Consider the following 10843-nt stretch of genomic DNA (forward strand, 5'->3'; position numbering starts at 1 on the left):
ACCGGGAGAGAGCACGTGGGAAACCATTCATAGTTTTTTCTGTTGTGGAGGACTTCAAAAGATAGATAAAATTGGCTGCGAGAGTCGCCGGTAATAAAGAATAACCAGAGATGAAGGAGTAAGTACAAACATGAGAGAAAGAACTGTTTCTATGAAATAATATGAGAGATTGGGGAGGGCGGGGGGAGAATGCCACCAGTGTCAAGATAAAAGACAGTGTATGTGGCGGAGGTAGAAATTGAAAGGTCGGCTAAAATGTAAACTATGCACAGTAAAAGTGCAAAAAAATGCGGTAGTGAACTATCGGTGGGCACCAGTGGAGGACTGTATACACATGAAAGAGTTGGATTGGTGGCATCCACTCCTGTGCATGGAGGGTGGAGAAGACTGTAGCAACTCAAGCTATAGCAAGTTAAAGGACATTCCCAAAAGGAGCAGACTTAATCCTAGACACTTAAAGGAGGGGGGACACCGGAGTCCCTCGAAAGACATACGTAAGGAAAAACATACAATCAAGCAAAGAGACAACCACATACACTCGGGAGACACACAGAAGTAAAGGGTGCCCAGGGAGAGGAGAGTCACTCTTTTTCGCAGTTTTGTTTATATAGCGCTTACTCGGCCGAGGGTATTGGAGTGCTTTACATGAGCACCAGTTAGTTACATTACACAATGACATTCATTTTTGGTAGGCACGGGCAGATTAAGTGATTTGACTCTGAAGGTAAAATCCTCAAATGCTAGGAATACTAGGGGACAGCACTGACGTACAATAAACTGTTTCCACAAAGAGAATCATGTAGAATGCCAGCCACGGGCACTGCCCCCTCCCACAAACACACATTCCAGGAAGTAGGAAAGCCTGTCTCAGACCCAGCCCTTTGACCCCTTGCCTACCTCTTCCTGCCAGGCCCGCCCGGTGACCTCCGCACGCAGCCAGGCAAAGTCTCTTTGTGCGTCCGCCTCACACACGGAGGGGGGGGACAGAAGTGGCCCGCGCACCCGCGGTCTCACAGGGCCACGAGCACAGATCTCACCGCCGCCGCCATCTCTCGCCGTCAGAGGTGGGGTCGGCTGCTCGTGAACACAGAGGCAAGCTGCGATCGCTGCAGTTTGTTGTTGTGGTTTGGGAGGCCTAGAGAGCCCAGCTGCTTCCAGGACCTCCGACGGCAGCAGTGTCACTCCGCCAGCCGCGCACTGTCAAGAAAGGGGAGGGATCGTGTCTCGCTCATCACATGCTCGGTCTTTAAAGCCAGCGGGTCGAAACTACGTGCATCGTGGACACTAGAATGGGAACGGCACAGTGACCTCCATTTTAAGTGTATGAAACCTCTGAAGATACTGTGAAGAGCAAGGCTTGCGTCCTTTACTGACTCCCTCCTGTACCTAGAGTCCCAACAGCATATAAAGTGGTCGGATAGAGCTCTTGAGCTTTATGAATTCTTAGGGGCGATTACTAAGTGGCAAGATTAATAAAAGTAACATCATATTGACCTCCAACCCCGATGACTATTGAAGCATAGACGATTAAAAAACGCACGTCATAGCATAACCCTGCAACAGTCAGTTTTCACATGTGAACCTCGGACCACGCCATGAACACCACCCTGTTTCGCTGAGGTCCAGCAGAAATGGATCTGAGAAACGCCCCGTCATTTTCAGACTGGGGGGCGTGTTTTTCTTTCTCTCCTCTTCCCATTGGCTGGAATGTAAACAACTGGCGTGTTTTTACTTGTAGTTGTTTACATTCCCGCCAATGGGAAGAGGAGAGAAAGAAACTAAAAAACACATCCCTCAATCCGAAAAAGATGGGGCTTACATGGAAAGACAAACCTTTGCTCCAATGGCTGGCCGCCGTTTAGAAAGCCAGTCAATGGAGAAGAGGGGAGGGTTCAAGCCTCGCTACTAGAAACATAAAATCTCGCCAGCGAGACTGCGCAAGCGCAGCTTACGCTAGCCGAGACCTAAAAACCGACAAAAAGCCATGAACTACATTTATTTTGCATTTCGGAACCGTGTGCATTGGATTACAACATACGTACCATCATCTATTTGTGGGGCTTGTAGTTGTGCTTTTAACAGTTTCAGGTTGGGATCAAAACTCCAGAATGCATAGTGCTGTTGGCTAAAATGCCAAAAATGGCCAGAGGTGTTATATGTGATGTAGGAAAGTGCCCCTCTTTTGCAATGGTCACCCTCACTTTTTACCTAGTAAATTATGTGATTTCAACTGAATGAGCACTGGGTTCCTGCTAACCTGGTCCGCAGTGGAAGGCCCCCTTTTGTGCTTCTATTGTGGTTTCCAAAGTATTCCTACAGTGTTTAGTAAGCCTTACATTAATTCCCACATGGATAGCAGTGCCTCCATCAAAACCAGCTGGGACTGCTTCCTGGCCAATGTCCGTTCGCTCCCCAAACATGCCACTAATATCTGGGATATACTAGCCACATCTCTCCCTGATATCTGATTTCTGAAAGAAACATGGTTAAAACTCACCTCCACCCCAGCCATTGCTTTGGCACTCCCTGATGGCTACCGCATCATAAAACAGGATAGACCCCACAAGCCGGGAGGCGGGACGGCTATTATATACAAGGACCCAATAAAAGCCACTACAATAGACCAATATATCTGTGATAAAATAGAAATTCTCATTCAGGCTGGACCTCCATGCACAATGGAGTTGGAAGGGCGCACTTGTTTACCGCCCTCCTGGACCTCTCTCCAACTCCATTACACTTCTTATGGACTTGATTGCTCCCCACGTAATTTCCTCCAATACATTTCTTCTCCTTGGTCACTTTAATGTCCATAGTGAGGACGCACAGGACCCAGAAGCGGCCTCCTTCCTTAAGGAAATGGCAGCCCTCTGCCTTATAAAAAAGAATGACGCCCCCTCACACATTGCTGGCCATACTCTGGACCAGGTCCTCTCCAACTCTTCCGAGACCATTTATAAATCCACCAACCCTTTGACTTGGTCTGACCACTCGATAGTCTCATTTGACTTGGTAGGCCCACACGAGCACGCACACAATAAATCCTCAGCGACCTATAGCTACAGACAATGGCACAAACTCACACCAACCCTTTTTCGAGAAACTTTTATACATCCCCACAAATCTCCTATGACCACAGTTGAGGAACGCCTGACAACTTACCAAGACTATAAGACACACCATAGACACCCTGATTCTCATGAAAAAACGGGCTGAGGCCTCAACCAGTCCCCAGATCCCCCGGTACTCGGCAGATCTTAGATCAGAGAAGAGCAAGTGCAAAAATCTTGAACGACAATGGCGCCGATCCAAAGACCTGATGGACAAAGGAAAGTTTAAATCAGCCCTTGACAAATATCACAAAAATCTAAGAAAAGCCCGGAAAAAATATATAGCCACCCAAATCGAGCAAGCAGATAACACCTCAAAAACTCTGTTTCACATTCTTAACACTCTTATCAAACCCAAAGCCTGTAATCCTGATGAAGAACCATCCCAATCATTATGCGATAACATAGCTGTCACTTTACACAAAGAATTGTGGATATCTATAATAAAATATCCACCCCTAGCCCCAACCCCAGGCAGCACCTTACGTATGAGGTTCCCCGTCCACCCAGTCTGTGCTCCTTGAAAGATCTCCCTCTACTTACCACACAAGACACAGAATTCTTATTAAAATCTGGCAAGTCAGGCTCTCCTATAGACCTTACACCTGCCAAAAGTGCAAAAAAACTCTCAACAGAATTGGCTGAGCCCCTCTGCTCCATTCTTAATTGCTCTATTATGCAAGGTAAACTCCCCAAAGAATGGAGAAGTGGAGAAATGTGGCTCAGTGGAGAAGTGTGGCACAATGGTTAGAGCGGCAGACCCTGATGCAGAGGTCTAGCCTGGGACCAGGGTTCAATTCCCCGCCTCGGCGGGTCTTGGGCTCAAAATTCCACGGACCTGATAATTCTCGCCTCATGCCTATTCTAATCATGGAGTCCCACTCTGCAACTCTGGGCAATAGCTTGCTTAATCTCCACAACGGCCCCCACAACGCTAAGGATGCCTGGCCTCCACCTTGGGGGTGCCCAGGAGTGGACGCCTCACAGGAAAAGCCAGGATGGGTTCCACAGCGGTATTCGTACAAGCGCCTTGAGACCCTTGCGGGTGAGTAGTGCGCTATACAAGTATCAATTTACATTTTACATTTACAAAGAATGGAAAGATGCACAGATAATGCCAATCAGAAAAAACTCCAAATTGCCACCAAACGTCATCTCCAACTACCGACCCATTTCACTGCTCCCCTTGCACAGTAAATTACTGGAAAACACATCAACAAACATCTATCAGCCTTTGTAGAGTCCTCAAACTGTCTTGACATATCCCAGTCAAGGTTTCGTCCTTGGCATAGCACCGAACTGGCCATGGGTAATGTAGCAGACTTCCCTATGCAGGCGGACGTGGGTCGTGCAGTAATTCTCATACTGCTTGACCTGTCCGCCGCATTCAACACTATCTCCCACCATATTCTACTAGACAGACTGCACTCAATAGGCATCCAGGACACTGCCTTAGAATGGTTGAGGGACTTCCTTAAAGATAGAACATAAACAGTGAACCTTGGACCTTTTAAGTCCAATACCACCATGGGAACTAAAGGGGCACCTCAGGGCTCTTGTCTTAGCCCCACTGTTTTCAACGTGTACGTTGCCCCCCTTGCGGCACTTCTCAGGAACATCGGGTTCACCCCGATTTCATATGCAGATGACACACAGCTTCTTCTGTCCTTTGATAAGGACACCCCCAATACTCAATATATTTTTGCGAATGGCATGAAAGCAATAACCTCCTGGATGAGCTGCAACTTCTTGCAGCTGAACACAGGTGAAACAGAAATCATGCTATTCAAAGATGCAATCACCAGCTGGGCCCCCAGCTGGTGGCCTGAAGAACTTGGCGTAGCCCCATCGCCCAAGCCTGTGGTCAAAAACCTAGGAGTTCTTCTTGATAACAACTTGAACATGGATGAACACATTGCAGCAACCAAACGAGCCTGCTTTAACGCCCTCAGCCTGCTTTGGGAAGTCTTTCACTTCCTCCCCTCTTTAACACGAAAGACTTTAATTCACACATTAGTACTCAACCGCCTAGATTTCAGCAATGCTCTGCTGATCTCCGCCAAGGACTCTGCCCTTCAAAGTCTGCAGGTGGTGTAGAATACTTATGCCTGTCTGGTAACTAGTTCTCCATACCGTGCCCCTTCCCTCCTACTCCTACGCAAACTCCACTGGCTACCCATCCGTAAAAGAATACACTTCAAAATCTGTTGTATAGTATTCAAAAGTCTAAACCATTTGGGGCCGGTCTATCTGAACAATAAACTGTCTAAAGACACGCAGTCTCGCACTCTCCGTTCAGAGGGGAAAGGCCTTCTTGTCATACCTAACAACAAACAAACCAGAATGGGAGGTATATCATTCTTCTACCTTGCTCCTAAATTATGGAACCAACTTCCCCTGGATATTTGCATCTCCACTAACAACCTGGGCTTCAGGAAAAAATTAAAAACCCTGCTCTTCTAATCACTGTCTCATTACCTCTTCTCGCCCATGGCGCGGAGATACCCCATTTGGGATGATTCAGGCACTTTACAAATGACATAAATAAAAAATAAAAATAAAAGTGCCAGAGCTCTTTCCCAAAAGTGCACATTTGTTCCCCCAATTGGTAAAACCTTTGGCACCCTCTGTAAGTCCCTGGTAAAAGGTACCCTTGTACATAGGGCCTAAGGTACTAAAGAGGGCCCCTAAGGGCTGCAGCACGAATTGTGCAACCTTACGGGACCCCTCATCAAGTACATGCAAGACTGCCATTATAGGCTGCATGTCTTAGTGCAGACAAAAATGAAAAAGTGACATGTCACATATACCTGTGTGACCCAAACACTGCATGAAATATTTATAAGTCACATTCACCCATACAGCAGGCCTGATAGCCCTAAGGCAAGTGCTGAATATTACATGACAGGGCATACCTGCATGAGAAGTTATGCCCCTGTGCTTGTCAGTCCTATTACTGCTACTACAAGTGACCAGGGGAGCCATCTAAGCAAGTGCTGGACACTGGGGAAAATGAGTTCCCTACTTACATGATTGCCTCATTGAAAATAGCGATGTTTGGTATTAAATATTTTATATTGGTAAACCCACACTGATGCCAGTGTTGGGTTTACCAATACATGCACCCAGAGGGCACCTTAGAGATGCTCACTGAAAACCTCCCAGCCTCTGGTGTACTTGCTGACTGATTTCTCCCAGCCTGCCACCCAATATGGTGTTCATTACATCCTAGGGCTAGAGCCTTTGGTTTCAGGTGACCTAGAATAAAAGCTTGTCAGGGAACAACCCCTCCCACAATATGACCTGATAATTATACTCCTTGACCTAGCAAGCGTTAAAAAAGCTGCTGCCTTTGGAATGAGACTCTGGCTCCCTGAAAGGAGAGGAACACCCCTCCCCCCCCCCCCCCCCCTCCCCCACCGGCCAGACCTCTCATGGCACTTGGAGAGGTGGTAAAGTTAACTAGCCAGATAGATGTACCACCTCCAGGCTAGTACCACCCCTAAGGAGGGCTACTGAGAAGTAGACACAGTTTTTCAGAGGTAGCCATCTTTGTGATCATATATAGGGTCGTAGTGACCCCAATGGTTGGTAGCCCATTGGCCACTACCCTACACTCCCCTAACACACCTACACTCTATATTTAGGGAAGCCCCTGGCACCAGAAAAGCAGATCCTGATGATCTAAGAAGAGAAAGGACACTGAATAGTCGCAAAAGCAGACAGGCGAGAAGAAGCAGCTGACCTGGTACCAACTCTGAAGGCCTGGCTGCATCACTCGTCAAAAACTGCACCAAACTAAACTTGTCCTGCAGCTGTGACTCCATGACCTTCTATAAAGACCAAGACCTCCCGTGAACAGCGGACCTGTTCCCCCTGTAGCCTGCATTAACTCCAAAAGAAAAGACTCTGAGGCCTCCCGAACCACCAAAGCCCTACACCTGAATCCGCCACTGCACCCGTCGCCTCTGGCCTGAGTTTAAATGGGCCACCTGTGTCAACAAGGTCTCACAGCCCTCCTTAGCTCAAGTCCATCATGGTTTCACTCCTCCTGGACTCCCAGATGTTGCCTGCAGCCTCAGCATGCTGGCCACCTCGCCTGCTCCCGGTAAAACAAAAACTGATGCCTAAAGACACCTCTGCAATTGGCACCCCAAGGCTGTGGAGAAGAGGACCCAAGGTGTCCTTACATCCCTGGGCATCACAAGCCTTGAACTCCCCTGTTGGTTCACCCAGACTGCCTTCCAGCAAGAGCTGGCAGCCTCTTTTCGCAGTGACCAATCTCCATGGAAAATCTATTGGGCTATTAATGCTGTTTTGCACCCTGCACCCATCTGCTTTTGTGCCGCTGGCGGTGTACTATCAGTGCTGAATTGGGCTTGATCCACCACTCACCTTAACTCCTGGAGATTGGTCCTGTAAGGTGCTGTACTATATCTTTTTGCAGAACTTGTTCTTCCAGAGGATAACAATTGCAGAACTTAGAAATTACACTGTGTCCACTTTTTAAAGCGCTAAGAATTTATATTTAAAAACGTACTAACCTGAACGATTTTTCTCTGATGCCTAAACATATATAAAGATATATGCTATTTATATAAATTGGTGTGGATCTCCTTCTTGAGTCATGTGTATCATTTTATCATTTACTAACCACTGTGTGCATTTGCAAACGTCTTGCACTCTTCAGTTTTAAGCCTAAGGCTGCTCAACCACACTTCCCCTTAATAGAACACTCTGGGAATGCATAGCACGCCTATGTCCACTCATAAAGGAACCCCGGGCTCTTCACATGGTATATCAGATTCTTGAAATATCACATTGTTGAAAAAGCTATGAATACCCAACTTACCACCCTTCTCCGTGTAAGGAATTTGTTAGATGCCACGCAATACAGATTCAGGTCAGAGCACCGCACAGAATCGGCTTTGATAAAATCTACAGAGGAAGTAAGGGAGGCCTTGGACCAGGCAGGCAATGCGGCGCTTATCATGCAGGATCTCTCTGTGGCCTTTGATACAGTCCTTCACGATATTCTGATGGACCGCTTATCAGACTGCGGGGTAGTAGGCAACGCCTGAACCTCCTTAAATCCTTCCTTACAGAAAGGATTCAAACCGTGGACCTTCAATGAAGCTCGCTCACTACCGTTCTCTCTACCATGTGGAGTACCACAGAGGTCCTCATTTAGTCCCATGCTTTCTAATGTCTATGTGACATCCTTGGCAGTGCTAACTAGATCCTTTGGATTCCAGTTAACGTTTTACGCAGATGACACGCAAATGGTGATGTGACTATGTCCTGGACAAGAGGTAGAGAAAGGGAAAAAGTTCCACAACTGCATAAAAGCAGTCAGGCTCTGGATGACAATGAATTGCTTGAAGTTGAACTCAAGCAAGACAGAGGTCCTCATATTTGGTAGGAATGCCAATTTTTTGACACCGGATTGGTGGCCAGAAGAACTTGGGACGCTCCTAGAGCCAACCAGGAAAGAAAAAGACTTAGGAGTCTTAATTGACAATAAACTGACCTTTGAAGACCAAGTGAATGTGGTTACCTCGACTAGCTTCCATCTTCTTAGGATGATACAGAAAATTATGTTGTTCTTGACTGCAGATAGCCACAAGGTAGTAATAACATCCCTAATATTATCACGCGTGGACTACTGTAAAAATTTGTACCTAAACATCCAAAAGAAACATCTTAACAGGCTTCAACTTGTGCACAACGCAGCAGCAAGACTCCTGACTGGAACACCTAAATTTGGCTCAATAAAAAAAGGATTAAAACAGCTGCATTGGCTCCCTGTCAAACAGCGGATTCAATTAAAATCCTTGTGCACAGTTTTCAAGGCCCTCCATGGAAGCGGCCCGGAACACCTAACACAATGCTTTAAATGGTACGCTCCTAGGAGAGCACTAAGATTGAGAGGAGCAAGACTAGTGGTAGTACCCTCCTTTAAAAAAGCAAAATGCACCGCTAGGGCCTGGAATGAGCTTCCTTTTCACCTTAGGAGCACCACAGAACTGCTAACTTGTAGGAATGGACTTAACACCTGGCGTTTTACCTCCTAGGCTATTTCACACCCTGACAACCAGGAGGCAGTACGCAGCGTCAGGACACCTTCGGGTAACCGTTGCGCATAAGAAATAGAAATAACATAACATAACAAAGAGCCAGCTTCCTACATGTGGCATTTCAGCTATCTTTTAAAATTATAAAAAGTTTCCTATACCATTCCAAAAAAGCCTGTTTCATGCATAAAACCAAAAGTAAACTGTGCTCACATATTTTGTGAGGGTTCACATTCCATTCACATCACATATTAAAACAAGCACTGTCCTTGTGGATACATGTTTTATTATGTGGAGTGGAAAGTATTATACTAAGCTTCACAAACAATAAAAATACAACATGGACAGCCACAGCGCATCCTTCTCAGACACAAATAATAAGTTATGGACAGGTAGCAACAGCAGAAGGAACACCGCACACTTCTCTCTCTCACATACAGGACAGGTATAACACAGGAAGCTAATGCACTAAAGAGTTAGAGGCATTAAAGGACGGTTGGACAATTTTCATAAACAGACATAAACATAAAGGTAGTACAAAAATCCTGCAAGAAATAGTTAAACCTGTTATAGAATTATCATTCATATGTACTCACATTGGATGATGAATGCTCACCTACCTAACATGGTATGCTTTATTAGCGGGTCCAATATTTTGCACTGGGAAGCATTCATCAATACTGCTGTGCTCTGGTTGTACAGTCTCCTAGTTATGGGGTCCCTATTTTGGGTAAAGTTATGTCACTTATGTTGTCATTTATATACTCCCTTTGTTAAACTGTCAGACATATTAACCCCTTCGATTCTCATGACTCGCTCAGCTCGTCATGCAGCACAGTGCTCGTGTGCTCATGACGAGCTCAGCTCGTCATGACCACACCCGTTTTTATTGATGTCCAGCACAGCAGAGGAATAGGTGCAGCATTTATGAGGTTGAACGTTTGTGTGGGTGAATTAAAATGTTTGTTTACAGTGGTCGGTCTGCTATATGAATAAAACAGGAGGACTGACCAACAGACTCTACTTCACTTGTCCATCAACATGTTTTGGTACTTGAATATTGTCCTTCTGGGCTCAGACTGCTTCCCCAGGAATATAGTATCTTGTATCAAATATTGTGAAACAATCCCCGCTTCATAGGGCATGTTCACAGCCTCAGAGGGGGGAGGGATGATGGGGCAGGCCTCACAACAGAATATTAGAAAGGTTGTCAGGATGCAGCATGTTTCCCTGGGTAAGTTGCTGTAATCCCAGCCTGCACTATAAAATAGACCATGCTTATGCTGCCATGCCACACTTGCAACTGACTGGGTGTGGGCAACAGGAGTGCATAAACTTTGAGACTGTGCACTATGCACCAAACACCAAAGCATCTTCTGCCTCGCTGCAAGCCCCTATAGGAAAGTGGTAATGTGACCGCAGTGTCCTATAATTCTTCACAACCCGATCTGTGTTGCATTCTTTCTAGAAAGGAAGTTCTGTGGAAGTTTAAGGGAACACCTCTCAGCTCAGCCTAGACCTCCTGTTCTTCTGCAAATGTCAGTGACTGCTACTGGAGGTGCAAACGTTTGGTTAAAAAAGTGGGTTTTGGATTGTTTCACTTTAGCAGTGTAGATTGTTTGATTGGTCTAAGCGGCCTTTATTAACCGCATGCGCGCT

The sequence above is a fragment of the Lissotriton vulgaris genome, chromosome 4_1, assembly GCF_964263255.1.
Source record: "Lissotriton vulgaris chromosome 4_1, aLisVul1.2, whole genome shotgun sequence".
Taxonomy (NCBI): domain Eukaryota; kingdom Metazoa; phylum Chordata; class Amphibia; order Caudata; family Salamandridae; genus Lissotriton; species Lissotriton vulgaris.